The sequence below is a fragment of the Phyllobates terribilis genome, unplaced genomic scaffold (genome assembly GCF_046119375.1).
Source record: "Phyllobates terribilis strain yellow unplaced genomic scaffold, ASM4611937v1 Scaffold_971__1_contigs__length_502685, whole genome shotgun sequence".
Lineage (NCBI taxonomy): Eukaryota > Metazoa > Chordata > Amphibia > Anura > Dendrobatidae > Phyllobates > Phyllobates terribilis.
In genome coordinates this window covers 267,668-295,118 of record NW_027363731.1, presented here as the reverse complement: position 1 = coordinate 295,118, position 27,451 = coordinate 267,668, and the positions used below count along the sequence as shown (strand labels likewise).

The window sequence follows — 27,451 nt, the reverse complement described above, 5'->3', positions numbered from 1 at the left end:
GAACGCCCGCGTTTTGGCACTACATTCTGACCCTTCACGCAAGATTCAATTTGGATTCGTAGCTCAACTCATTCTCAACCACCCCTTTTTACACCAAAGTGTCAAGAGACTCAACAACTCATGGGTCCTGTAAGTTATTTGGATTCCCATTTCCTTTCTAATGGAAAACGTTGTAGAATTGAATGGAAAAGTTATAAGTTGGTGACAAAATCTCTCGAGAAAAGGAGGGAACAGTGCCCCGTGTGAGGCTCAAACTCACAACCTTCAGATTACGAGACTGACGCACTACCTACTGCGCTAACGAAGCAAGTTGCACCTGCAGATCTGCAGAAGTTTAATGTGCATAGCAGAAAACTTATTTTTTTCATAATGTCACTGAGACGTTAGCGCATCTTTTCCCATATGGTCTAGCGGTTAGGATTCCTGGTTCTCACCCAGGTGGCCCGGGTTCGACTCCCGGTATGGGAATGCACCTTTATCTTAGCTACTGCCACCATTCAAAGACTGACGCGTGTTTTTCAATCAAAAATGTTTCTGGTAGATTTTCACTTTGCAACAAAAATACTTAACATTGGCGATGCATTATGACTTTTGCAAAAGATTTCCTTTTGTTTCATAGCTTAAGCCTTTTTCAACTACACAGTTTTACACAAAAGTGTCAAGGGACTCAACAAGCCATGTGTCCTGTCAGTCATTAGGGCTCCCATGTTCTTTCTAATCGTAAACAGTTTAGAACTGAATTGGAAAGTTCAGAGTTAGTGACAAAATCTCTTGAGAAAAGGAGGATGGCACTTGTGAGCAAAAAACTCGTGATCTTCAAATTATTCAACTGACGTGCCAAAAACCTTGACCATGTAGCGTGTTTTAGCTCTTGTAATGTTTATGTTTTGTATTCAAAGCAAAACACTCTTTTTTTTTTTTTTTTTTTTACACCTGTCTTGCTGTTTACTGTACTGCTTACACCATGTGGAGAAAGACTTAGTTAGTATTCCTGGTTGACTGGTTCAATTCCTGCTATGGGAGAGACTTTTTTTTGGGACTAGTGTCCACATTCCAAAGCCGACACGTGCCTTGCAGACAGAATCAGTTTAGGTTGGAACTGCTCTTTGCAGCCAAAAATGCAGACCACCAGATTTTTTGGATATTTATTTGCACAAAAGCTTATTTGATGTCATATCTCAAACCATTCATATCTCTCACTTTTAATTCCTGGGTGTTAAGGGACTCAACAAGCCTTTATCCCTGTCTGTCATTGGAGCTCCCCTTCCATCAATTGGTGATGTTTTGTTACTGAATGGAAAAGAGCTGTGACTCTCTAGCCAAGATAGTGGCAAAATCAGTTACGGAAACAAGGTACCAGTGCCCCATGTGAGAATCGAACTCACGACCTTCAGATTACGAGACTGACGCGCTACCTGCTGCGCTAACGAGGCAAGATGCATGTAATAATCTGCGGAAGTTGCTTGTGCAAAGCAGTACACCTCTTTTTTTTCATATTGTAAGTGAGCTGGCAGTACATCTTCTCCCGTATGGTCTAGCGCTTAGGATTCCTGGTTTTCACCCAGGTGGCCTGGGTTCGACTCCCGGTATGGAAACACATCCTTTTCTACACCGTTGCCAACATTCAAAGACTGACGTGTGTTTTTAAAACAAACGTATTTCAGGTAGGATTTGTTTTTTTCAGGCAAAAATGCTGAACGCCCGCGTTTTGGCACTTCATTCTGACCCTTCACGCAAGATTCAATTTGGATTCGTAGCTCAACTCATTCTCAACCACCCCTTTTTACACCAAAGTGTCAAGAGACTCAACAACTCATGGGTCCTGTAAGTTATTTGGATTCCCATTTCCTTTCTAATGGAAAACGTTGTAGAATTGAATGGAAAAGTTATAAGTTGGTGACAAAATCTCTCGAGAAAAGGAGGGAACAGTGCCCCGTGTGAGGCTCAAACTCACAACCTTCAGATTACGAGACTGACGCACTACCTACTGCGCTAACGAAGCAAGTTGCACCTGCAGATCTGCAGAAGTTTATTGTGCATAGCAGAAAACTTATTTTTTTCATAATGTCACTGAGACGTTAGCGCATCTTTTCCCATATGGTCTAGCGGTTAGGATTCATGGTTCTCACCCAGGTGGCCCGGGTTCGACTCCCGGTATGGGAATGCACCTTTATCTTAGCTACTGCCACCATTCAAAGACTGACGCGTGTTTTTCAATCAAAAATGTTTCTGGTAGATTTTCACTTTGCAACAAAAATACTTAACATTGGCGATGTATTATGACTTTTGCAAAAGATTTCCTTTTGTTTCATAGCTTAAGCCTTTTTCAACTACACAGTTTTACACAAAAGTGTCAAGGGACTCAACAAGCCATGTGTCCTGTCAGTCATTAGGGCTCCCATGTTCTTTCTAATCGGAAACAGTTTAGAACTGAATTGGAAAGTTCAGAGTTAGTGACAAAATCTCTTGAGAAAAGGAGGATGGCACTTGTGAGCAAAAAACTCGTGATCTTCAAATTATTCAACTGACGTGCCAAAAACCTTGACCATGTAGCGTGTTTTAGCTCTTGTAATGTTTATGTTTTGTATTCAAAGCAAAACACTCTTTTTTTTTTTTTTTTTTTTTACACCTGTCTTGCTGTTTACTGTACTGCTTACACCATGTGGAGAAAGACTTAGTTAGTATTCCTGGTTGACTGGTTCAATTCCTGCTATGGGAGAGACTTTTTTTTGGGACTAGTGTCCACATTCCAAAGCCGACACGTGCCTTGCAGACAGAATCAGTTTAGGTTGGAACTGCTCTTTGCAGCCAAAAATGCAGACCACCAGATTTTTTGGATATTTATTTGCACAAAAGCTTATTTGATGTCATATCTCAAACCATTCATATCTCTCACTTTTAATTCCTGGGTGTTAAGGGACTCAACAAGCCTTTATCCCTGTCTGTCATTGGAGCTCCCCTTCCATCAATTGGTGATGTTTTGTTACTGAATGGAAAAGAGCTGTGACTCTCTAGCCAAGATAGTGGCAAAATCAGTTACGGAAACAAGGTACCAGTGCCCCATGTGAGAATCGAACTCACGACCTTCAGATTACGAGACTGACGCGCTACCTGCTGCGCTAACGAGGCAAGATGCATGTAATAATCTGCGGAAGTTGCTTGTGCAAAGCAGTACACCTCTTTTTTTTCATATTGTAAGTGAGCTGGCAGTACATCTTCTCCCGTATGGTCTAGCGCTTAGGATTCCTGGTTTTCACCCAGGTGGCCTGGGTTCGACTCCCGGTATGGAAACACATCCTTTTCTACACCGTTGCCAACATTCAAAGACTGACGTGTGTTTTTAAAACAAACGTATTTCAGGTAGGATTTGTTTTTTTCAGGCAAAAATGCTGAACGCCCGCGTTTTGGCACTTCATTCTGACCCTTCACGCAAGATTCAATTTGGATTCGTAGCTCAACTCATTCTCAACCACCCCTTTTTACACCAAAGTGTCAAGAGACTCAACAACTCATGGGTCCTGTAAGTTATTTGGATTCCCATTTCCTTTCTAATGGAAAATGTTGTAGAATTGAATGGAAAAGTTATAAGTTGGTGACAAAATCTCTCGAGAAAAGGAGGGAACAGTGCCCCGTGTGAGGCTCAAACTCACAACCTTCAGATTACGAGACTGACGCACTACCTACTGCGCTAACGAAGCAAGTTGCACCTGCAGATCTGCAGAAGTTTATTGTGCATAGCAGAAAACTTATTTTTTTCATAATGTCACTGAGACGTTAGCGCATCTTTTCCCATATGGTCTAGCGGTTAGGATTCCTGGTTCTCACCCAGGTGGCCCGGGTTCGACTCCCGGTATGGGAATGCACCTTTATCTTAGCTACTGCCACCATTCAAAGACTGACGCGTGTTTTTCAATCAAAAATGTTTCTGGTAGATTTTCACTTTGCAACAAAAATACTTAACATTGGCGATGCATTATGACTTTTGCAAAAGATTTCCTTTTGTTTCATAGCTTAAGCCTTTTTCAACTACACAGTTTTACACAAAAGTGTCAAGGGACTCAACAAGCCATGTGTCCTGTCAGTCATTAGGGCTCCCATGTTCTTTCTAATCGGAAACAGTTTAGAACTGAATTGGAAAGTTCAGAGTTAGTGACAAAATCTCTTGAGAAAAGGAGGATGGCACTTGTGAGCAAAAAACTCGTGATCTTCAAATTATTCAACTGACGTGCCAAAAACCTTGACCATGTAGCGTGTTTTAGCTCTTGTAATGTTTATGTTTTGTATTCAAAGCAAAACACTCTTTTTTTTTTTTTTTTTTTTTACACCTGTCTTGCTGTTTACTGTACTGCTTACACCATGTGGAGAAAGACTTAGTTAGTATTCCTGGTTGACTGGTTCAATTCCTGCTATGGGAGAGACTTTTTTTTGGGACTAGTGTCCACATTCCAAAGCCGACACGTGCCTTGCAGACAGAATCAGTTTAGGTTGGAACTGCTCTTTGCAGCCAAAAATGCAGACCACCAGATTTTTTGGATATTTATTTGCACAAAAGCTTATTTGATGTCATATCTCAAACCATTCATATCTCTCACTTTTAATTCCTGGGTGTTAAGGGACTCAACAAGCCTTTATCCCTGTCTGTCATTGGAGCTCCCCTTCCATCAATTGGTGATGTTTTGTTACTGAATGGAAAAGAGCTGTGACTCTCTAGCCAAGATAGTGGCAAAATCAGTTACGGAAACAAGGTACCAGTGCCCCATGTGAGAATCGAACTCACGACCTTCAGATTACGAGACTGACGCGCTACCTGCTGCGCTAACGAGGCAAGATGCATGTAATAATCTGCGGAAGTTGCTTGTGCAAAGCAGTACACCTCTTTTTTTTCATATTGTAAGTGAGCTGGCAGTACATCTTCTCCCGTATGGTCTAGCGCTTAGGATTCCTGGTTTTCACCCAGGTGGCCTGGGTTCGACTCCCGGTATGGAAACACATCCTTTCCTACACCGTTGCCAACATTCAAAGACTGACGTGTGTTTTTAAAACAAACGTATTTCAGGTAGGATTTGTTTTTTTCAGGCAAAAATGCTGAACGCCCGCGTTTTGGCACTTCATTCTGACCCTTCACGCAAGATTCAATTTGGATTCGTAGCTCAACTCATTCTCAACCACCCCTTTTTACACCAAAGTGTCAAGAGACTCAACAACTCATGGGTCCTGTAAGTTATTTGGATTCCCATTTCCTTTCTAATGGAAAACGTTGTAGAATTGAATGGAAAAGTTATAAGTTGGTGACAAAATCTCTCGAGAAAAGGAGGGAACAGTGCCCCGTGTGAGGCTCAAACTCACAACCTTCAGATTACGAGACTGACGCACTACCTACTGCGCTAACGAAGCAAGTTGCACCTGCAGATCTGCAGAAGTTTATTGTGCATAGCAGAAAACTTATTTTTTTCATAATGTCACTGAGACGTTAGCGCATCTTTTCCCATATGGTCTAGCGGTTAGGATTCCTGGTTCTCACCCAGGTGGCCCGGGTTCGACTCCCGGTATGGGAATGCACCTTTATCTTAGCTACTGCCACCATTCAAAGACTGACGCGTGTTTTTCAATCAAAAATGTTTCTGGTAGATTTTCACTTTGCAACAAAAATACTTAACATTGGCGATGCATTATGACTTTTGCAAAAGATTTCCTTTTGTTTCATAGCTTAAGCCTTTTTCAACTACACAGTTTTACACAAAAGTGTCAAGGGACTCAACAAGCCATGTGTCCTGTCAGTCATTAGGGCTCCCATGTTCTTTCTAATCGTAAACAGTTTAGAACTGAATTGGAAAGTTCAGAGTTAGTGACAAAATCTCTTGAGAAAAGGAGGATGGCACTTGTGAGCAAAAAACTCGTGATCTTCAAATTATTCAACTGACGTGCCAAAAACCTTGACCATGTAGCGTGTTTTAGCTCTTGTAATGTTTATGTTTTGTATTCAAAGCAAAACACTCTTTTTTTTTTTTTTTTTTTTACACCTGTCTTGCTGTTTACTGTACTGCTTACACCATGTGGAGAAAGACTTAGTTAGTATTCCTGGTTGACTGGTTCAATTCCTGCTATGGGAGAGACTTTTTTTTGGGACTAGTGTCCACATTCCAAAGCCGACACGTGCCTTGCAGACAGAATCAGTTTAGGTTGGAACTGCTCTTTGCAGCCAAAAATGCAGACCACCAGATTTTTTGGATATTTATTTGCACAAAAGCTTATTTGATGTCATATCTCAAACCATTCATATCTCTCACTTTTAATTCCTGGGTGTTAAGGGACTCAACAAGCCTTTATCCCTGTCTGTCATTGGAGCTCCCCTTCCATCAATTGGTGATGTTTTGTTACTGAATGGAAAAGAGCTGTGACTCTCTAGCCAAGATAGTGGCAAAATCAGTTACGGAAACAAGGTACCAGTGCCCCATGTGAGAATCGAACTCACGACCTTCAGATTACGAGACTGACGCGCTACCTGCTGCGCTAACGAGGCAAGATGCATGTAATAATCTGCGGAAGTTGCTTGTGCAAAGCAGTACACCTCTTTTTTTTCATATTGTAAGTGAGCTGGCAGTACATCTTCTCCCGTATGGTCTAGCGCTTAGGATTCCTGGTTTTCACCCAGGTGGCCTGGGTTCGACTCCCGGTATGGAAACACATCCTTTTCTACACCGTTGCCAACATTCAAAGACTGACGTGTGTTTTTAAAACAAACGTATTTCAGGTAGGATTTGTTTTTTTCAGGCAAAAATGCTGAACGCCCGCGTTTTGGCACTTCATTCTGACCCTTCACGCAAGATTCAATTTGGATTCGTAGCTCAACTCATTCTCAACCACCCCTTTTTACACCAAAGTGTCAAGAGACTCAACAACTCATGGGTCCTGTAAGTTATTTGGATTCCCATTTCCTTTCTAATGGAAAACGTTGTAGAATTGAATGGAAAAGTTATAAGTTGGTGACAAAATCTCTCGAGAAAAGGAGGGAACAGTGCCCCGTGTGAGGCTCAAACTCACAACCTTCAGATTACGAGACTGACGCACTACCTACTGCGCTAACGAAGCAAGTTGCACCTGCAGATCTGCAGAAGTTTATTGTGCATAGCAGAAAACTTATTTTTTTCATAATGTCACTGAGACGTTAGCGCATCTTTTCCCATATGGTCTAGCGGTTAGGATTCCTGGTTCTCACCCAGGTGGCCCGGGTTCGACTCCCGGTATGGGAATGCACCTTTATCTTAGCTACTGCCACCATTCAAAGACTGACGCGTGTTTTTCAATCAAAAATGTTTCTGGTAGATTTTCACTTTGCAACAAAAATACTTAACATTGGCGATGCATTATGACTTTTGCAAAAGATTTCCTTTTGTTTCATAGCTTAAGCCTTTTTCAACTACACAGTTTTACACAAAAGTGTCAAGGGACTCAACAAGCCATGTGTCCTGTCAGTCATTAGGGCTCCCATGTTCTTTCTAATCGGAAACAGTTTAGAACTGAATTGGAAAGTTCAGAGTTAGTGACAAAATCTCTTGAGAAAAGGAGGATGGCACTTGTGAGCAAAAAACTCGTGATCTTCAAATTATTCAACTGACGTGCCAAAAACCTTGACCATGTAGCGTGTTTTAGCTCTTGTAATGTTTATGTTTTGTATTCAAAGCAAAACACTCTTTTTTTTTTTTTTTTTTTTTACACCTGTCTTGCTGTTTACTGTACTGCTTACACCATGTGGAGAAAGACTTAGTTAGTATTCCTGGTTGACTGGTTCAATTCCTGCTATGGGAGAGACTTTTTTTTGGGACTAGTGTCCACATTCCAAAGCCGACACGTGCCTTGCAGACAGAATCAGTTTAGGTTGGAACTGCTCTTTGCAGCCAAAAATGCAGACCACCAGATTTTTTGGATATTTATTTGCACAAAAGCTTATTTGATGTCATATCTCAAACCATTCATATCTCTCACTTTTAATTCCTGGGTGTTAAGGGACTCAACAAGCCTTTATCCCTGTCTGTCATTGGAGCTCCCCTTCCATCAATTGGTGATGTTTTGTTACTGAATGGAAAAGAGCTGTGACTCTCTAGCCAAGATAGTGGCAAAATCAGTTACGGAAACAAGGTACCAGTGCCCCATGTGAGAATCGAACTCACGACCTTCAGATTACGAGACTGACGCGCTACCTGCTGCGCTAACGAGGCAAGATGCATGTAATAATCTGCGGAAGTTGGTTGTGCAAAGCAGTACACCTCTTTTTTTTCATATTGTAAGTGAGCTGGCAGTACATCTTCTCCCGTATGGTCTAGCGCTTAGGATTCCTGGTTTTCACCCAGGTGGCCTGGGTTCGACTCCCGGTATGGAAACACATCCTTTCCTACACCGTTGCCAACATTCAAAGACTGACGTGTGTTTTTAAAACAAACGTATTTCAGGTAGGATTTGTTTTTTTCAGGCAAAAATGCTGAACGCCCGCGTTTTGGCACTTCATTCTGACCCTTCACGCAAGATTCAATTTGGATTCGTAGCTCAACTCATTCTCAACCACCCCTTTTTACACCAAAGTGTCAAGAGACTCAACAACTCATGGGTCCTGTAAGTTATTTGGATTCCCATTTCCTTTCTAATGGAAAACGTTGTAGAATTGAATGGAAAAGTTATAAGTTGGTGACAAAATCTCTCGAGAAAAGGAGGGAACAGTGCCCCGTGTGAGGCTCAAACTCACAACCTTCAGATTACGAGACTGACGCACTACCTACTGCGCTAACGAAGCAAGTTGCACCTGCAGATCTGCAGAAGTTTATTGTGCATAGCAGAAAACTTATTTTTTTCATAATGTCACTGAGACGTTAGCGCATCTTTTCCCATATGGTCTAGCGGTTAGGATTCCTGGTTCTCACCCAGGTGGCCCGGGTTCGACTCCCGGTATGGGAATGCACCTTTATCTTAGCTACTGCCACCATTCAAAGACTGACGCGTGTTTTTCAATCAAAAATGTTTCTGGTAGATTTTCACTTTGCAACAAAAATACTTAACATTGGCGATGCATTATGACTTTTGCAAAAGATTTCCTTTTGTTTCATAGCTTAAGCCTTTTTCAACTACACAGTTTTACACAAAAGTGTCAAGGGACTCAACAAGCCATGTGTCCTGTCAGTCATTAGGGCTCCCATGTTCTTTCTAATCGTAAACAGTTTAGAACTGAATTGGAAAGTTCAGAGTTAGTGACAAAATCTCTTGAGAAAAGGAGGATGGCACTTGTGAGCAAAAAACTCGTGATCTTCAAATTATTCAACTGACGTGCCAAAAACCTTGACCATGTAGCGTGTTTTAGCTCTTGTAATGTTTATGTTTTGTATTCAAAGCAAAACACTCTTTTTTTTTTTTTTTTTTTTACACCTGTCTTGCTGTTTACTGTACTGCTTACACCATGTGGAGAAAGACTTAGTTAGTATTCCTGGTTGACTGGTTCAATTCCTGCTATGGGAGAGACTTTTTTTTGGGACTAGTGTCCACATTCCAAAGCCGACACGTGCCTTGCAGACAGAATCAGTTTAGGTTGGAACTGCTCTTTGCAGCCAAAAATGCAGACCACCAGATTTTTTGGATATTTATTTGCACAAAAGCTTATTTGATGTCATATCTCAAACCATTCATATCTCTCACTTTTAATTCCTGGGTGTTAAGGGACTCAACAAGCCTTTATCCCTGTCTGTCATTGGAGCTCCCCTTCCATCAATTGGTGATGTTTTGTTACTGAATGGAAAAGAGCTGTGACTCTCTAGCCAAGATAGTGGCAAAATCAGTTACGGAAACAAGGTACCAGTGCCCCATGTGAGAATCGAACTCACGACCTTCAGATTACGAGACTGACGCGCTACCTGCTGCGCTAACGAGGCAAGATGCATGTAATAATCTGCGGAAGTTGCTTGTGCAAAGCAGTACACCTCTTTTTTTTCATATTGTAAGTGAGCTGGCAGTACATCTTCTCCCGTATGGTCTAGCGCTTAGGATTCCTGGTTTTCACCCAGGTGGCCTGGGTTCGACTCCCGGTATGGAAACACATCCTTTTCTACACCGTTGCCAACATTCAAAGACTGACGTGTGTTTTTAAAACAAACGTATTTCAGGTAGGATTTGTTTTTTTCAGGCAAAAATGCTGAACGCCCGCGTTTTGGCACTTCATTCTGACCCTTCACGCAAGATTCAATTTGGATTCGTAGCTCAACTCATTCTCAACCACCCCTTTTTACACCAAAGTGTCAAGAGACTCAACAACTCATGGGTCCTGTAAGTTATTTGGATTCCCATTTCCTTTCTAATGGAAAACGTTTTAGAATTGAATGGAAAAGTTATAAGTTGGTGACAAAATCTCTCGAGAAAAGGAGGGAACAGTGCCCCGTGTGAGGCTCAAACTCACAACCTTCAGATTACGAGACTGACGCACTACCTACTGCGCTAACGAAGCAAGTTGCACCTGCAGATCTGCAGAAGTTTATTGTGCATAGCAGAAAACTTATTTTTTTCATAATGTCACTGAGACGTTAGCGCATCTTTTCCCATATGGTCTAGCGGTTAGGATTCCTGGTTCTCACCCAGGTGGCCCGGGTTCGACTCCCGGTATGGGAATGCACCTTTATCTTAGCTACTGCCACCATTCAAAGACTGACGCGTGTTTTTCAATCAAAAATGTTTCTGGTAGATTTTCACTTTGCAACAAAAATACTTAACATTGGCGATGCATTATGACTTTTGCAAAAGATTTCCTTTTGTTTCATAGCTTAAGCCTTTTTCAACTACACAGTTTTACACAAAAGTGTCAAGGGACTCAACAAGCCATGTGTCCTGTCAGTCATTAGGGCTCCCATGTTCTTTCTAATCGTAAACAGTTTAGAACTGAATTGGAAAGTTCAGAGTTAGTGACAAAATCTCTTGAGAAAAGGAGGATGGCACTTGTGAGCAAAAAACTCGTGATCTTCAAATTATTCAACTGACGTGCCAAAAACCTTGACCATGTAGCGTGTTTTAGCTCTTGTAATGTTTATGTTTTGTATTCAAAGCAAAACACTCTTTTTTTTTTTTTTTTTTTTACACCTGTCTTGCTGTTTACTGTACTGCTTACACCATGTGGAGAAAGACTTAGTTAGTATTCCTGGTTGACTGGTTCAATTCCTGCTATGGGAGAGACTTTTTTTTGGGACTAGTGTCCACATTCCAAAGCCGACACGTGCCTTGCAGACAGAATCAGTTTAGGTTGGAACTGCTCTTTGCAGCCAAAAATGCAGACCACCAGATTTTTTGGATATTTATTTGCACAAAAGCTTATTTGATGTCATATCTCAAACCATTCATATCTCTCACTTTTAATTCCTGGGTGTTAAGGGACTCAACAAGCCTTTATCCCTGTCTGTCATTGGAGCTCCCCTTCCATCAATTGGTGATGTTTTGTTACTGAATGGAAAAGAGCTGTGACTCTCTAGCCAAGATAGTGGCAAAATCAGTTACGGAAACAAGGTACCAGTGCCCCATGTGAGAATCGAACTCACGACCTTCAGATTACGAGACTGACGCGCTACCTGCTGCGCTAACGAGGCAAGATGCATGTAATAATCTGCGGAAGTTGCTTGTGCAAAGCAGTACACCTCTTTTTTTTCATATTGTAAGTGAGCTGGCAGTACATCTTCTCCCGTATGGTCTAGCGCTTAGGATTCCTGGTTTTCACCCAGGTGGCCTGGGTTCGACTCCCGGTATGGAAACACATCCTTTTCTACACCGTTGCCAACATTCAAAGACTGACGTGTGTTTTTAAAACAAACGTATTTCAGGTAGGATTTGTTTTTTTCAGGCAAAAATGCTGAACGCCCGCGTTTTGGCACTTCATTCTGACCCTTCACGCAAGATTCAATTTGGATTCGTAGCTCAACTCATTCTCAACCACCCCTTTTTACACCAAAGTGTCAAGAGACTCAACAACTCATGGGTCCTGTAAGTTATTTGGATTCCCATTTCCTTTCTAATGGAAAACGTTGTAGAATTGAATGGAAAAGTTATAAGTTGGTGACAAAATCTCTCGAGAAAAGGAGGGAACAGTGCCCCGTGTGAGGCTCAAACTCACAACCTTCAGATTACGAGACTGACGCACTACCTACTGCGCTAACGAAGCAAGTTGCACCTGCAGATCTGCAGAAGTTTATTGTGCATAGCAGAAAACTTATTTTTTTCATAATGTCACTGAGACGTTAGCGCATCTTTTCCCATATGGTCTAGCGGTTAGGATTCATGGTTCTCACCCAGGTGGCCCGGGTTCGACTCCCGGTATGGGAATGCACCTTTATCTTAGCTACTGCCACCATTCAAAGACTGACGCGTGTTTTTCAATCAAAAATGTTTCTGGTAGATTTTCACTTTGCAACAAAAATACTTAACATTGGCGATGTATTATGACTTTTGCAAAAGATTTCCTTTTGTTTCATAGCTTAAGCCTTTTTCAACTACACAGTTTTACACAAAAGTGTCAAGGGACTCAACAAGCCATGTGTCCTGTCAGGCATTAGGGCTCCCATGTTATTTCTAATCGGAAACAGTTTAGAACTGAATTGGAAAGTTCAGAGTTAGTGACAAAATCTCTTGAGAAAAGGAGGATGGCACTTGTGAGCAAAAAACTCGTGATCTTCAAATTATTCAACTGACGTGCCAAAAACCTTGACCATGTAGCGTGTTTTAGCTCTTGTAATGTTTATGTTTTGTATTCAAAGCAAAACACTCTTTTTTTTTTTTTTTTTTTTTACACCTGTCTTGCTGTTTACTGTACTGCTTACACCATGTGGAGAAAGACTTAGTTAGTATTCCTGGTTGACTGGTTCAATTCCTGCTATGGGAGAGACTTTTTTTTGGGACTAGTGTCCACATTCCAAAGCCGACACGTGCCTTGCAGACAGAATCAGTTTAGGTTGGAACTGCTCTTTGCAGCCAAAAATGCAGACCACCAGATTTTTTGGATATTTATTTGCACAAAAGCTTATTTGATGTCATATCTCAAACCATTCATATCTCTCACTTTTAATTCCTGGGTGTTAAGGGACTCAACAAGCCTTTATCCCTGTCTGTCATTGGAGCTCCCCTTCCATCAATTGGTGATGTTTTGTTACTGAATGGAAAAGAGCTGTGACTCTCTAGCCAAGATAGTGGCAAAATCAGTTACGGAAACAAGGTACCAGTGCCCCATGTGAGAATCGAACTCACGACCTTCAGATTACGAGACTGACGCGCTACCTGCTGCGCTAACGAGGCAAGATGCATGTAATAATCTGCGGAAGTTGCTTGTGCAAAGCAGTACACCTCTTTTTTTTCATATTGTAAGTGAGCTGGCAGTACATCTTCTCCCGTATGGTCTAGCGCTTAGGATTCCTGGTTTTCACCCAGGTGGCCTGGGTTCGACTCCCGGTATGGAAACACATCCTTTTCTACACCGTTGCCAACATTCAAAGACTGACGTGTGTTTTTAAAACAAACGTATTTCAGGTAGGATTTGTTTTTTTCAGGCAAAAATGCTGAACGCCCGCGTTTTGGCACTTCATTCTGACCCTTCACGCAAGATTCAATTTGGATTCGTAGCTCAACTCATTCTCAACCACCCCTTTTTACACCAAAGTGTCAAGAGACTCAACAACTCATGGGTCCTGTAAGTTATTTGGATTCCCATTTCCTTTCTAATGGAAAATGTTGTAGAATTGAATGGAAAAGTTATAAGTTGGTGACAAAATCTCTCGAGAAAAGGAGGGAACAGTGCCCCGTGTGAGGCTCAAACTCACAACCTTCAGATTACGAGACTGACGCACTACCTACTGCGCTAACGAAGCAAGTTGCACCTGCAGATCTGCAGAAGTTTATTGTGCATAGCAGAAAACTTATTTTTTTCATAATGTCACTGAGACGTTAGCGCATCTTTTCCCATATGGTCTAGCGGTTAGGATTCCTGGTTCTCACCCAGGTGGCCCGGGTTCGACTCCCGGTATGGGAATGCACCTTTATCTTAGCTACTGCCACCATTCAAAGACTGACGCGTGTTTTTCAATCAAAAATGTTTCTGGTAGATTTTCACTTTGCAACAAAAATACTTAACATTGGCGATGCATTATGACTTTTGCAAAAGATTTCCTTTTGTTTCATAGCTTAAGCCTTTTTCAACTACACAGTTTTACACAAAAGTGTCAAGGGACTCAACAAGCCATGTGTCCTGTCAGTCATTAGGGCTCCCATGTTCTTTCTAATCGGAAACAGTTTAGAACTGAATTGGAAAGTTCAGAGTTAGTGACAAAATCTCTTGAGAAAAGGAGGATGGCACTTGTGAGCAAAAAACTCGTGATCTTCAAATTATTCAACTGACGTGCCAAAAACCTTGACCATGTAGCGTGTTTTAGCTCTTGTAATGTTTATGTTTTGTATTCAAAGCAAAACACTCTTTTTTTTTTTTTTTTTTTTTACACCTGTCTTGCTGTTTACTGTACTGCTTACACCATGTGGAGAAAGACTTAGTTAGTATTCCTGGTTGACTGGTTCAATTCCTGCTATGGGAGAGACTTTTTTTTGGGACTAGTGTCCACATTCCAAAGCCGACACGTGCCTTGCAGACAGAATCAGTTTAGGTTGGAACTGCTCTTTGCAGCCAAAAATGCAGACCACCAGATTTTTTGGATATTTATTTGCACAAAAGCTTATTTGATGTCATATCTCAAACCATTCATATCTCTCACTTTTAATTCCTGGGTGTTAAGGGACTCAACAAGCCTTTATCCCTGTCTGTCATTGGAGCTCCCCTTCCATCAATTGGTGATGTTTTGTTACTGAATGGAAAAGAGCTGTGACTCTCTAGCCAAGATAGTGGCAAAATCAGTTACGGAAACAAGGTACCAGTGCCCCATGTGAGAATCGAACTCACGACCTTCAGATTACGAGACTGACGCGCTACCTGCTGCGCTAACGAGGCAAGATGCATGTAATAATCTGCGGAAGTTGCTTGTGCAAAGCAGTACACCTCTTTTTTTTCATATTGTAAGTGAGCTGGCAGTACATCTTCTCCCGTATGGTCTAGCGCTTAGGATTCCTGGTTTTCACCCAGGTGGCCTGGGTTCGACTCCCGGTATGGAAACACATCCTTTCCTACACCGTTGCCAACATTCAAAGACTGACGTGTGTTTTTAAAACAAACGTATTTCAGGTAGGATTTGTTTTTTTCAGGCAAAAATGCTGAACGCCCGCGTTTTGGCACTTCATTCTGACCCTTCACGCAAGATTCAATTTGGATTCGTAGCTCAACTCATTCTCAACCACCCCTTTTTACACCAAAGTGTCAAGAGACTCAACAACTCATGGGTCCTGTAAGTTATTTGGATTCCCATTTCCTTTCTAATGGAAAACGTTGTAGAATTGAATGGAAAAGTTATAAGTTGGTGACAAAATCTCTCGAGAAAAGGAGGGAACAGTGCCCCGTGTGAGGCTCAAACTCACAACCTTCAGATTACGAGACTGACGCACTACCTACTGCGCTAACGAAGCAAGTTGCACCTGCAGATCTGCAGAAGTTTATTGTGCATAGCAGAAAACTTATTTTTTTCATAATGTCACTGAGACGTTAGCGCATCTTTTCCCATATGGTCTAGCGGTTAGGATTCCTGGTTCTCACCCAGGTGGCCCGGGTTCGACTCCCGGTATGGGAATGCACCTTTATCTTAGCTACTGCCACCATTCAAAGACTGACGCGTGTTTTTCAATCAAAAATGTTTCTGGTAGATTTTCACTTTGCAACAAAAATACTTAACATTGGCGATGCATTATGACTTTTGCAAAAGATTTCCTTTTGTTTCATAGCTTAAGCCTTTTTCAACTACACAGTTTTACACAAAAGTGTCAAGGGACTCAACAAGCCATGTGTCCTGTCAGTCATTAGGGCTCCCATGTTCTTTCTAATCGTAAACAGTTTAGAACTGAATTGGAAAGTTCAGAGTTAGTGACAAAATCTCTTGAGAAAAGGAGGATGGCACTTGTGAGCAAAAAACTCGTGATCTTCAAATTATTCAACTGACGTGCCAAAAACCTTGACCATGTAGCGTGTTTTAGCTCTTGTAATGTTTATGTTTTGTATTCAAAGCAAAACACTCTTTTTTTTTTTTTTTTTTTTACACCTGTCTTGCTGTTTACTGTACTGCTTACACCATGTGGAGAAAGACTTAGTTAGTATTCCTGGTTGACTGGTTCAATTCCTGCTATGGGAGAGACTTTTTTTTGGGACTAGTGTCCACATTCCAAAGCCGACACGTGCCTTGCAGACAGAATCAGTTTAGGTTGGAACTGCTCTTTGCAGCCAAAAATGCAGACCACCAGATTTTTTGGATATTTATTTGCACAAAAGCTTATTTGATGTCATATCTCAAACCATTCATATCTCTCACTTTTAATTCCTGGGTGTTAAGGGACTCAACAAGCCTTTATCCCTGTCTGTCATTGGAGCTCCCCTTCCATCAATTGGTGATGTTTTGTTACTGAATGGAAAAGAGCTGTGACTCTCTAGCCAAGATAGTGGCAAAATCAGTTACGGAAACAAGGTACCAGTGCCCCATGTGAGAATCGAACTCACGACCTTCAGATTACGAGACTGACGCGCTACCTGCTGCGCTAACGAGGCAAGATGCATGTAATAATCTGCGGAAGTTGCTTGTGCAAAGCAGTACACCTCTTTTTTTTCATATTGTAAGTGAGCTGGCAGTACATCTTCTCCCGTATGGTCTAGCGCTTAGGATTACTGGTTTTCACCCAGGTGGCCTGGGTTCGACTCCCGGTATGGAAACACATCCTTTCCTACACCGTTGCCAACATTCAAAGACTGACGTGTGTTTTTAAAACAAACGTATTTCAGGTAGGATTTGTTTTTTTCAGGCAAAAATGCTGAACGCCCGCGTTTTGGCACTTCATTCTGACCCTTCACGCAAGATTCAATTTGGATTCGTAGCTCAACTCATTCTCAACCACCCCTTTTTACACCAAAGTGTCAAGAGACTCAACAACTCATGGGTCCTGTAAGTTATTTGGATTCCCATTTCCTTTCTAATGGAAAACGTTGTAGAATTGAATGGAAAAGTTATAAGTTGGTGACAAAATCTCTCGAGAAAAGGAGGGAACAGTGCCCCGTGTGAGGCTCAAACTCACAACCTTCAGATTACGAGACTGACGCACTACCTACTGCGCTAACGAAGCAAGTTGCACCTGCAGATCTGCAGAAGTTTATTGTGCATAGCAGAAAACTTATTTTTTTCATAATGTCACTGAGACGTTAGCGCATCTTTTCCCATATGGTCTAGCGGTTAGGATTCCTGGTTCTCACCCAGGTGGCCCGGGTTCGACTCCCGGTATGGGAATGCACCTTTATCTTAGCTACTGCCACCATTCAAAGACTGACGCGTGTTTTTCAATCAAAAATGTTTCTGGTAGATTTTCACTTTGCAACAAAAATACTTAACATTGGCGATGCATTATGACTTTTGCAAAAGATTTCCTTTTGTTTCATAGCTTAAGCCTTTTTCAACTACACAGTTTTACACAAAAGTGTCAAGGGACTCAACAAGCCATGTGTCCTGTCAGTCATTAGGGCTCCCATGTTCTTTCTAATCGTAAACAGTTTAGAACTGAATTGGAAAGTTCAGAGTTAGTGACAAAATCTCTTGAGAAAAGGAGGATGGCACTTGTGAGCAAAAAACTCGTGATCTTCAAATTATTCAACTGACGTGCCAAAAACCTTGACCATGTAGCGTGTTTTAGCTCTTGTAATGTTTATGTTTTGTATTCAAAGCAAAACACTCTTTTTTTTTTTTTTTTTTTTACACCTGTCTTGCTGTTTACTGTACTGCTTACACCATGTGGAGAAAGACTTAGTTAGTATTCCTGGTTGACTGGTTCAATTCCTGCTATGGGAGAGACTTTTTTTTGGGACTAGTGTCCACATTCCAAAGCCGACACGTGCCTTGCAGACAGAATCAGTTTAGGTTGGAACTGCTCTTTGCAGCCAAAAATGCAGACCACCAGATTTTTTGGATATTTATTTGCACAAAAGCTTATTTGATGTCATATCTCAAACCATTCATATCTCTCACTTTTAATTCCTGGGTGTTAAGGGACTCAACAAGCCTTTATCCCTGTCTGTCATTGGAGCTCCCCTTCCATCAATTGGTGATGTTTTGTTACTGAATGGAAAAGAGCTGTGACTCTCTAGCCAAGATAGTGGCAAAATCAGTTACGGAAACAAGGTACCAGTGCCCCTTGTGAGAATCGAACTCACGACCTTCAGATTACGAGACTGACGCGCTACCTGCTGCGCTAACGAGGCAAGATGCATGTAATAATCTGCGGAAGTTGCTTGTGCAAAGCAGTACACCTCTTTTTTTTTCATATTGTAAGTGAGCTGGCAGTACATCTTCTCCCGTATGGTCTAGCGCTTAGGATTCCTGGTTTTCACCCAGGTGGCCTGGGTTCGACTCCCGGTATGGAAACACATCCTTTTCTACACCGTTGCCAACATTCAAAGACTGACGTGTGTTTTTAAAACAAACGTATTTCAGGTAGGATTTGTTTTTTTCAGGCAAAAATGCTGAACGCCCGCGTTTTGGCACTTCATTCTGACCCTTCACGCAAGATTCAATTTGGATTCGTAGCTCAACTCATTCTCAACCACCCCTTTTTACACCAAAGTGTCAAGAGACTCAACAACTCATGGGTCCTGTAAGTTATTTGGATTCCCATTTCCTTTCTAATGGAAAACGTTGTAGAATTGAATGGAAAAGTTATAAGTTGGTGACAAAATCTCTCGAGAAAAGGAGGGAACAGTGCCCCGTGTGAGGCTCAAACTCACAACCTTCAGATTACGAGACTGACGCACTACCTACTGCGCTAACGAAGCAAGTTGCACCTGCAGATCTGCAGAAGTTTATTGTGCATAGCAGAAAACTTATTTTTTTCATAATGTCACTGAGACGTTAGCGCATCTTTTCCCATATGGTCTAGCGGTTAGGATTCCTGGTTCTCACCCAGGTGGCCCGGGTTCGACTCCCGGTATGGGAATGCACCTTTATCTTAGCTACTGCCACCATTCAAAGACTGACGCGTGTTTTTCAATCAAAAATGTTTCTGGTAGATTTTCACTTTGCAACAAAAATACTTAACATTGGCGATGCATTATGACTTTTGCAAAAGATTTCCTTTTGTTTCATAGCTTAAGCCTTTTTCAACTACACAGTTTTACACAAAAGTGTCAAGGGACTCAACAAGCCATGTGTCCTGTCAGTCATTAGGGCTCCCATGTTCTTTCTAATCGGAAACAGTTTAGAACTGAATTGGAAAGTTCAGAGTTAGTGACAAAATCTCTTGAGAAAAGGAGGATGGCACTTGTGAGCAAAAAACTCGTGATCTTCAAATTATTCAACTGACGTGCCAAAAACCTTGACCATGTAGCGTGTTTTAGCTCTTGTAATGTTTATGTTTTGTATTCAAAGCAAAACACTCTTTTTTTTTTTTTTTTTTTTTACACCTGTCTTGCTGTTTACTGTACTGCTTACACCATGTGGAGAAAGACTTAGTTAGTATTCCTGGTTGACTGGTTCAATTCCTGCTATGGGAGAGACTTTTTTTTGGGACTAGTGTCCACATTCCAAAGCCGACACGTGCCTTGCAGACAGAATCAGTTTAGGTTGGAACTGCTCTTTGCAGCCAAAAATGCAGACCACCAGATTTTTTGGATATTTATTTGCACAAAAGCTTATTTGATGTCATATCTCAAACCATTCATATCTCTCACTTTTAATTCCTGGGTGTTAAGGGACTCAACAAGCCTTTATCCCTGTCTGTCATTGGAGCTCCCCTTCCATCAATTGGTGATGTTTTGTTACTGAATGGAAAAGAGCTGTGACTCTCTAGCCAAGATAGTGGCAAAATCAGTTACGGAAACAAGGTACCAGTGCCCCATGTGAGAATCGAACTCACGACCTTCAGATTACGAGACTGACGCGCTACCTGCTGCGCTAACGAGGCAAGATGCATGTAATAATCTGCGGAAGTTGCTTGTGCAAAGCAGTACACCTCTTTTTTTTCATATTGTAAGTGAGCTGGCAGTACATCTTCTCCCGTATGGTCTAGCGCTTAGGATTCCTGGTTTTCACCCAGGTGGCCTGGGTTCGACTCCCGGTATGGAAACACATCCTTTTCTACACCGTTGCCAACATTCAAAGACTGACGTGTGTTTTTAAAACAAACGTATTTCAGGTAGGATTTGTTTTTTTCAGGCAAAAATGCTGAACGCCCGCGTTTTGGCACTTCATTCTGACCCTTCACGCAAGATTCAATTTGGATTCGTAGCTCAACTCATTCTCAACCACCCCTTTTTACACCAAAGTGTCAAGAGACTCAACAACTCATGGGTCCTGTAAGTTATTTGGATTCCCATTTCCTTTCTAATGGAAAACGTTGTAGAATTGAATGGAAAAGTTATAAGTTGGTGACAAAATCTCTCGAGAAAAGGAGGGAACAGTGCCCCGTGTGAGGCTCAAGCTCACAACCTTCAGATTACGAGACTGACGCACTACCTACTGCGCTAACGAAGCAAGTTGCACCTGCAGATCTGCAGAAGTTTATTGTGCATAGCAGAAAACTTATTTTTTTCATAATGTCACTGAGACGTTAGCGCATCTTTTCCCATATGGTCTAGCGGTTAGGATTCCTGGTTCTCACCCAGGTGGCCCGGGTTCGACTCCCGGTATGGGAATGCACCTTTATCTTAGCTACTGCCACCATTCAAAGACTGACGCGTGTTTTTCAATCAAAAATGTTTCTGGTAGATTTTCACTTTGCAACAAAAATACTTAACATTGGCGATGCATTATGACTTTTGCAAAAGATTTCCTTTTGTTTCATAGCTTAAGCCTTTTTCAACTACACAGTTTTACACAAAAGTGTCAAGGGACTCAACAAGCCATGTGTCCTGTCAGTCATTAGGGCTCCCATGTTCTTTCTAATCGTAAACAGTTTAGAACTGAATTGGAAAGTTCAGAGTTAGTGACAAAATCTCTTGAGAAAAGGAGGATGGCACTTGTGAGCAAAAAACTCGTGATCTTCAAATTATTCAACTGACGTGCCAAAAACCTTGACCATGTAGCGTGTTTTAGCTCTTGTAATGTTTATGTTTTGTATTCAAAGCAAAACACTCTTTTTTTTTTTTTTTTTTTTTTTACACCTGTCTTGCTGTTTACTGTACTGCTTACACCATGTGGAGAAAGACTTAGTTAGTATTCCTGGTTGACTGGTTCAATTCCTGCTATGGGAGAGACTTTTTTTTGGGACTAGTGTCCACATTCCAAAGCCGACACGTGCCTTGCAGACAGAATCAGTTTAGGTTGGAACTGCTCTTTGCAGCCAAAAATGCAGACCACCAGATTTTTTGGATATTTATTTGCACAAAAGCTTATTTGATGTCATATCTCAAACCATTCATATCTCTCACTTTTAATTCCTGGGTGTTAAGGGACTCAACAAGCCTTTATCCCTGTCTGTCATTGGAGCTCCCCTTCCATCAATTGGTGATGTTTTGTTACTGAATGGAAAAGAGCTGTGACTCTCTAGCCAAGATAGTGGCAAAATCAGTTACGGAAACAAGGTACCAGTGCCCCTTGTGAGAATCGAACTCACGACCTTCAGATTACGAGACTGACGCGCTACCTGCTGCGCTAACGAGGCAAGATGCATGTAATAATCTGCGGAAGTTGCTTGTGCAAAGCAGTACACCTCTTTTTTTTTCATATTGTAAGTGAGCTGGCAGTACATCTTCTCCCGTATGGTCTAGCGCTTAGGATTCCTGGTTTTCACCCAGGTGGCCTGGGTTCGACTCCCGGTATGGAAACACATCCTTTTCTACACCGTTGCCAACATTCAAAGACTGACGTGTGTTTTTAAAACAAACGTATTTCAGGTAGGATTTGTTTTTTTCAGGCAAAAATGCTGAACGCCCGCGTTTTGGCACTTCATTCTGACCCTTCACGCAAGATTCAATTTGGATTCGTAGCTCAACTCATTCTCAACCACCCCTTTTTACACCAAAGTGTCAAGAGACTCAACAACTCATGGGTCCTGTAAGTTATTTGGATTCCCATTTCCTTTCTAATGGAAAACGTTGTAGAATTGAATGGAAAAGTTATAAGTTGGTGACAAAATCTCTCGAGAAAAGGAGGGAACAGTGCCCCGTGTGAGGCTCAAACTCACAACCTTCAGATTACGAGACTGACGCACTACCTACTGCGCTAACGAAGCAAGTTGCACCTGCAGATCTGCAGAAGTTTATTGTGCATAGCAGAAAACTTATTTTTTTCATAATGTCACTGAGACGTTAGCGCATCTTTTCCCATATGGTCTAGCGGTTAGGATTCCTGGTTCTCACCCAGGTGGCCCGGGTTCGACTCCCGGTATGGGAATGCACCTTTATCTTAGCTACTGCCACCATTCAAAGACTGACGCGTGTTTTTCAATCAAAAATGTTTCTGGTAGATTTTCACTTTGCAACAAAAATACTTAACATTGGCGATGTATTATGACTTTTGCAAAAGATTTCCTTTTGTTTCATAGCTTAAGCCTTTTTCAACTACACAGTTTTACACAAAAGTGTCAAGGGACTCAACAAGCCATGTGTCCTGTCAGTCATTAGGGCTCCCATGTTCTTTCTAATCGGAAACAGTTTAGAACTGAATTGGAAAGTTCAGAGTTAGTGACAAAATCTCTTGAGAAAAGGAGGATGGCACTTGTGAGCAAAAAACTCGTGATCTTCAAATTATTCAACTGACGTGCCAAAAACCTTGACCATGTAGCGTGTTTTAGCTCTTGTAATGTTTATGTTTTGTATTCAAAGCAAAACACTCTTTTTTTTTTTTTTTTTTTTTACACCTGTCTTGCTGTTTACTGTACTGCTTACACCATGTGGAGAAAGACTTAGTTAGTATTCCTGGTTGACTGGTTCAATTCCTGCTATGGGAGAGACTTTTTTTGGGACTAGTGTCCACATTCCAAAGCCGACACGTGCCTTGCAGACAGAATCAGTTTAGGTTGGAACTGCTCTTTGCAGCCAAAAATGCAGACCACCAGATTTTTTGGATATTTATTTGCACAAAAGCTTATTTGATGTCATATCTCAAACCATTCATATCTCTCACTTTTAATTCCTGGGTGTTAAGGGACTCAACAAGCCTTTATCCCTGTCTGTCATTGGAGCTCCCCTTCCATCAATTGGTGATGTTTTGTTACTGAATGGAAAAGAGCTGTGACTCTCTAGCCAAGATAGTGGCAAAATCAGTTACGGAAACAAGGTACCAGTGCCCCATGTGAGAATCGAACTCACGACCTTCAGATTACGAGACTGACGCGCTACCTGCTGCGCTAACGAGGCAAGATGCATGTAATAATCTGCGGAAGTTGCTTGTGCAAAGCAGTACACCTCTTTTTTTTCATATTGTAAGTGAGCTGGCAGTACATCTTCTCCCGTATGGTCTAGCGCTTAGGATTCCTGGTTTTCACCCAGGTGGCCTGGGTTCGACTCCCGGTATGGAAACACATCCTTTCCTACACCGTTGCCAACATTCAAAGACTGACGTGTGTTTTTAAAACAAACGTATTTCAGGTAGGATTTGTTTTTTTCAGGCAAAAATGCTGAACGCCCGCGTTTTGGCACTTCATTCTGACCCTTCACGCAAGATTCAATTTGGATTCGTAGCTCAACTCATTCTCAACCACCCCTTTTTACACCAAAGTGTCAAGAGACTCAACAACTCATGGGTCCTGTAAGTTATTTGGATTCCCATTTCATTTCTAATGGAAAACGTTGTAGAATTGAATGGAAAAGTTATAAGTTGGTGACAAAATCTCTCGAGAAAAGGAGGGAACAGTGCCCCGTGTGAGGCTCAAACTCACAACCTTCAGATTACGAGACTGACGCACTACCTACTGCGCTAACGAAGCAAGTTGCACCTGCAGATCTGCAGAAGTTTATTGTGCATAGCAGAAAACTTATTTTTTTCATAATGTCACTGAGACGTTAGCGCATCTTTTCCCATATGGTCTAGCGGTTAGGATTCCTGGTTCTCACCCAGGTGGCCCGGGTTCGACTCCCGGTATGGGAATGCACCTTTATCTTAGCTACTGCCACCATTCAAAGACTGACGCGTGTTTTTCAATCAAAAATGTTTCTGGTAGATTTTCACTTTGCAACAAAAATACTTAACATTGGCGATGCATTATGACTTTTGCAAAAGATTTCCTTTTGTTTCATAGCTTAAGCCTTTTTCAACTACACAGTTTTACACAAAAGTGTCAAGGGACTCAACAAGCCATGTGTCCTGTCAGTCATTAGGGCTCCCATGTTCTTTCTAATCGTAAACAGTTTAGAACTGAATTGGAAAGTTCAGAGTTAGTGACAAAATCTCTTGAGAAAAGGAGGATGGCACTTGTGAGCAAAAAACTCGTGATCTTCAAATTATTCAACTGACGTGCCAAAAACCTTGACCATGTAGCGTGTTTTAGCTCTTGTAATGTTTATGTTTTGTATTCAAAGCAAAACACTCTTTTTTTTTTTTTTTTTTTTACACCTGTCTTGCTGTTTACTGTACTGCTTACACCATGTGGAGAAAGACTTAGTTAGTATTCCTGGTTGACTGGTTCAATTCCTGCTATGGGAGAGACTTTTTTTTGGGACTAGTGTCCACATTCCAAAGCCGACACGTGCCTTGCAGACAGAATCAGTTTAGGTTGGAACTGCTCTTTGCAGCCAAAAATGCAGACCACCAGATTTTTTGGATATTTATTTGCACAAAAGCTTATTTGATGTCATATCTCAAACCATTCATATCTCTCACTTTTAATTCCTGGGTGTTAAGGGACTCAACAAGCCTTTATCCCTGTCTGTCATTGGAGCTCCCCTTCCATCAATTGGTGATGTTTTGTTACTGAATGGAAAAGAGCTGTGACTCTCTAGCCAAGATAGTGGCAAAATCAGTTACGGAAACAAGGTACCAGTGCCCCTTGTGAGAATCGAACTCACGACCTTCAGATTACGAGACTGACGCGCTACCTGCTGCGCTAACGAGGCAAGATGCATGTAATAATCTGCGGAAGTTGCTTGTGCAAAGCAGTACACCTCTTTTTTTTTCATATTGTAAGTGAGCTGGCAGTACATCTTCTCCCGTATGGTCTAGCGCTTAGGATTCCTGGTTTTCACCCAGGTGGCCTGGGTTCGACTCCCGGTATGGAAACACATCCTTTTCTACACCGTTGCCAACATTCAAAGACTGACGTGTGTTTTTAAAACAAACGTATTTCAGGTAGGATTTGTTTTTTTCAGGCAAAAATGCTGAACGCCCGCGTTTTGGCACTTCATTCTGACCCTTCACGCAAGATTCAATTTGGATTCGTAGCTCAACTCATTCTCAACCACCCCTTTTTACACCAAAGTGTCAAGAGACTCAACAACTCATGGGTCCTGTAAGTTATTTGGATTCCCATTTCCTTTCTAATGGAAAACGTTGTAGAATTGAATGGAAAAGTTATAAGTTGGTGACAAAATCTCTCGAGAAAAGGAGGGAACAGTGCCCCGTGTGAGGCTCAAACTCACAACCTTCAGATTACGAGACTGACGCACTACCTACTGCGCTAACGAAGCAAGTTGCACCTGCAGATCTGCAGAAGTTTATTGTGCATAGCAGAAAACTTATTTTTTTCATAATGTCACTGAGACGTTAGCGCATCTTTTCCCATATGGTCTAGCGGTTAGGATTCCTGGTTCTCACCCAGGTGGCCCGGGTTCGACTCCCGGTATGGGAATGCACCTTTATCTTAGCTACTGCCACCATTCAAAGACTGACGCGTGTTTTTCAATCAAAAATGTTTCTGGTAGATTTTCACTTTGCAACAAAAATACTTAACATTGGCGATGCATTATGACTTTTGCAAAAGATTTCCTTTTGTTTCATAGCTTAAGCCTTTTTCAACTACACAGTTTTACACAAAAGTGTCAAGGGACTCAACAAGCCATGTGTCCTGTCAGTCATTAGGGCTCCCATGTTCTTTCTAATCGGAAACAGTTTAGAACTGAATTGGAAAGTTCAGAGTTAGTGACAAAATCTCTTGAGAAAAGGAGGATGGCACTTGTGAGCAAAAAACTCGTGATCTTCAAATTATTCAACTGACGTGCCAAAAACCTTGACCATGTAGCGTGTTTTAGCTCTTGTAATGTTTATGTTTTGTATTCAAAGCAAAACACTCTTTTTTTTTTTTTTTTTTTTTACACCTGTCTTGCTGTTTACTGTACTGCTTACACCATGTGGAGAAAGACTTAGTTAGTATTCCTGGTTGACTGGTTCAATTCCTGCTATGGGAGAGACTTTTTTTTGGGACTAGTGTCCACATTCCAAAGCCGACACGTGCCTTGCAGACAGAATCAGTTTAGGTTGGAACTGCTCTTTGCAGCCAAAAATGCAGACCACCAGATTTTTTGGATATTTATTTGCACAAAAGCTTATTTGATGTCATATCTCAAACCATTCATATCTCTCACTTTTAATTCCTGGGTGTTAAGGGACTCAACAAGCCTTTATCCCTGTCTGTCATTGGAGCTCCCCTTCCATCAATTGGTGATGTTTTGTTACTGAATGGAAAAGAGCTGTGACTCTCTAGCCAAGATAGTGGCAAAATCAGTTACGGAAACAAGGTACCAGTGCCCCATGTGAGAATCGAACTCACGACCTTCAGATTACGAGACTGACGCGCTACCTGCTGCGCTAACGAGGCAAGATGCATGTAATAATCTGCGGAAGTTGCTTGTGCAAAGCAGTACACCTCTTTTTTTTCATATTGTAAGTGAGCTGGCAGTACATCTTCTCCCGTATGGTCTAGCGCTTAGGATTCCTGGTTTTCACCCAGGTGGCCTGGGTTCGACTCCCGGTATGGAAACACATCCTTTTCTACACCGTTGCCAACATTCAAAGACTGACGTGTGTTTTTAAAACAAACGTATTTCAGGTAGGATTTGTTTTTTTCAGGCAAAAATGCTGAACGCCCGCGTTTTGGCACTTCATTCTGACCCTTCACGCAAGATTCAATTTGGATTCGTAGCTCAACTCATTCTCAACCACCCCTTTTTACACCAAAGTGTCAAGAGACTCAACAACTCATGGGTCCTGTAAGTTATTTGGATTCCCATTTCCTTTCTAATGGAAAACGTTGTAGAATTGAATGGAAAAGTTATAAGTTGGTGACAAAATCTCTCGAGAAAAGGAGGGAACAGTGCCCCGTGTGAGGCTCAAACTCACAACCTTCAGATTACGAGACTGACGCACTACCTACTGCGCTAACGAAGCAAGTTGCACCT

At 41.6% G+C, this 27,451-nt stretch overlaps 27 non-coding genes across 27 annotated transcripts; 14 read left to right on the top strand and 13 right to left on the bottom strand.

The window, feature by feature from the left end:
• Positions 1 to 396: 396 nt before the first annotated feature.
• On the top strand, positions 397 to 468 carry TRNAE-CUC (transfer RNA glutamic acid (anticodon CUC)). The gene has a single exon. It is a non-coding gene; the product is annotated as a tRNA-Glu (tRNA).
• Positions 469 to 1,360: 892 nt separating this feature from the next.
• On the bottom strand, positions 1,361 to 1,433 carry TRNAT-CGU (transfer RNA threonine (anticodon CGU)). Its single transcript has one exon. It is a non-coding gene; the product is annotated as a tRNA-Thr (tRNA).
• A 1,623-nt stretch (positions 1,434 to 3,056) lies between these two features.
• Positions 3,057 to 3,129, bottom strand: TRNAT-CGU (transfer RNA threonine (anticodon CGU)). The gene has a single exon. It is a non-coding gene; the product is annotated as a tRNA-Thr (tRNA).
• A 658-nt stretch (positions 3,130 to 3,787) lies between these two features.
• On the top strand, positions 3,788 to 3,859 carry TRNAE-CUC (transfer RNA glutamic acid (anticodon CUC)). Its single transcript has one exon. It is a non-coding gene; the product is annotated as a tRNA-Glu (tRNA).
• An 893-nt stretch (positions 3,860 to 4,752) lies between these two features.
• Positions 4,753 to 4,825, bottom strand: TRNAT-CGU (transfer RNA threonine (anticodon CGU)). Its single transcript has one exon. It is a non-coding gene; the product is annotated as a tRNA-Thr (tRNA).
• Positions 4,826 to 5,483: 658 nt separating this feature from the next.
• On the top strand, positions 5,484 to 5,555 carry TRNAE-CUC (transfer RNA glutamic acid (anticodon CUC)). The gene has a single exon. It is a non-coding gene; the product is annotated as a tRNA-Glu (tRNA).
• An 892-nt stretch (positions 5,556 to 6,447) lies between these two features.
• Positions 6,448 to 6,520, bottom strand: TRNAT-CGU (transfer RNA threonine (anticodon CGU)). The gene has a single exon. It is a non-coding gene; the product is annotated as a tRNA-Thr (tRNA).
• A 658-nt stretch (positions 6,521 to 7,178) lies between these two features.
• TRNAE-CUC (transfer RNA glutamic acid (anticodon CUC)) lies at positions 7,179 to 7,250 on the top strand. The gene has a single exon. It is a non-coding gene; the product is annotated as a tRNA-Glu (tRNA).
• Positions 7,251 to 8,143: 893 nt separating this feature from the next.
• TRNAT-CGU (transfer RNA threonine (anticodon CGU)) lies at positions 8,144 to 8,216 on the bottom strand. Its single transcript has one exon. It is a non-coding gene; the product is annotated as a tRNA-Thr (tRNA).
• A 658-nt stretch (positions 8,217 to 8,874) lies between these two features.
• On the top strand, positions 8,875 to 8,946 carry TRNAE-CUC (transfer RNA glutamic acid (anticodon CUC)). The gene has a single exon. It is a non-coding gene; the product is annotated as a tRNA-Glu (tRNA).
• An 892-nt stretch (positions 8,947 to 9,838) lies between these two features.
• Positions 9,839 to 9,911, bottom strand: TRNAT-CGU (transfer RNA threonine (anticodon CGU)). Its single transcript has one exon. It is a non-coding gene; the product is annotated as a tRNA-Thr (tRNA).
• A 658-nt stretch (positions 9,912 to 10,569) lies between these two features.
• TRNAE-CUC (transfer RNA glutamic acid (anticodon CUC)) lies at positions 10,570 to 10,641 on the top strand. Its single transcript has one exon. It is a non-coding gene; the product is annotated as a tRNA-Glu (tRNA).
• An 892-nt stretch (positions 10,642 to 11,533) lies between these two features.
• Positions 11,534 to 11,606, bottom strand: TRNAT-CGU (transfer RNA threonine (anticodon CGU)). Its single transcript has one exon. It is a non-coding gene; the product is annotated as a tRNA-Thr (tRNA).
• Positions 11,607 to 13,229: 1,623 nt separating this feature from the next.
• Positions 13,230 to 13,302, bottom strand: TRNAT-CGU (transfer RNA threonine (anticodon CGU)). The gene has a single exon. It is a non-coding gene; the product is annotated as a tRNA-Thr (tRNA).
• Positions 13,303 to 13,960: 658 nt separating this feature from the next.
• On the top strand, positions 13,961 to 14,032 carry TRNAE-CUC (transfer RNA glutamic acid (anticodon CUC)). The gene has a single exon. It is a non-coding gene; the product is annotated as a tRNA-Glu (tRNA).
• Positions 14,033 to 14,925: 893 nt separating this feature from the next.
• Positions 14,926 to 14,998, bottom strand: TRNAT-CGU (transfer RNA threonine (anticodon CGU)). Its single transcript has one exon. It is a non-coding gene; the product is annotated as a tRNA-Thr (tRNA).
• Positions 14,999 to 15,656: 658 nt separating this feature from the next.
• On the top strand, positions 15,657 to 15,728 carry TRNAE-CUC (transfer RNA glutamic acid (anticodon CUC)). Its single transcript has one exon. It is a non-coding gene; the product is annotated as a tRNA-Glu (tRNA).
• Positions 15,729 to 16,620: 892 nt separating this feature from the next.
• Positions 16,621 to 16,693, bottom strand: TRNAT-CGU (transfer RNA threonine (anticodon CGU)). The gene has a single exon. It is a non-coding gene; the product is annotated as a tRNA-Thr (tRNA).
• A 658-nt stretch (positions 16,694 to 17,351) lies between these two features.
• Positions 17,352 to 17,423, top strand: TRNAE-CUC (transfer RNA glutamic acid (anticodon CUC)). The gene has a single exon. It is a non-coding gene; the product is annotated as a tRNA-Glu (tRNA).
• Positions 17,424 to 19,047: 1,624 nt separating this feature from the next.
• Positions 19,048 to 19,119, top strand: TRNAE-CUC (transfer RNA glutamic acid (anticodon CUC)). Its single transcript has one exon. It is a non-coding gene; the product is annotated as a tRNA-Glu (tRNA).
• An 893-nt stretch (positions 19,120 to 20,012) lies between these two features.
• On the bottom strand, positions 20,013 to 20,085 carry TRNAT-CGU (transfer RNA threonine (anticodon CGU)). The gene has a single exon. It is a non-coding gene; the product is annotated as a tRNA-Thr (tRNA).
• A 658-nt stretch (positions 20,086 to 20,743) lies between these two features.
• On the top strand, positions 20,744 to 20,815 carry TRNAE-CUC (transfer RNA glutamic acid (anticodon CUC)). The gene has a single exon. It is a non-coding gene; the product is annotated as a tRNA-Glu (tRNA).
• Positions 20,816 to 22,442: 1,627 nt separating this feature from the next.
• Positions 22,443 to 22,514, top strand: TRNAE-CUC (transfer RNA glutamic acid (anticodon CUC)). Its single transcript has one exon. It is a non-coding gene; the product is annotated as a tRNA-Glu (tRNA).
• Positions 22,515 to 23,406: 892 nt separating this feature from the next.
• Positions 23,407 to 23,479, bottom strand: TRNAT-CGU (transfer RNA threonine (anticodon CGU)). The gene has a single exon. It is a non-coding gene; the product is annotated as a tRNA-Thr (tRNA).
• A 658-nt stretch (positions 23,480 to 24,137) lies between these two features.
• Positions 24,138 to 24,209, top strand: TRNAE-CUC (transfer RNA glutamic acid (anticodon CUC)). The gene has a single exon. It is a non-coding gene; the product is annotated as a tRNA-Glu (tRNA).
• Positions 24,210 to 25,833: 1,624 nt separating this feature from the next.
• TRNAE-CUC (transfer RNA glutamic acid (anticodon CUC)) lies at positions 25,834 to 25,905 on the top strand. The gene has a single exon. It is a non-coding gene; the product is annotated as a tRNA-Glu (tRNA).
• An 893-nt stretch (positions 25,906 to 26,798) lies between these two features.
• Positions 26,799 to 26,871, bottom strand: TRNAT-CGU (transfer RNA threonine (anticodon CGU)). The gene has a single exon. It is a non-coding gene; the product is annotated as a tRNA-Thr (tRNA).
• Positions 26,872 to 27,451: the final 580 nt, after the last annotated feature.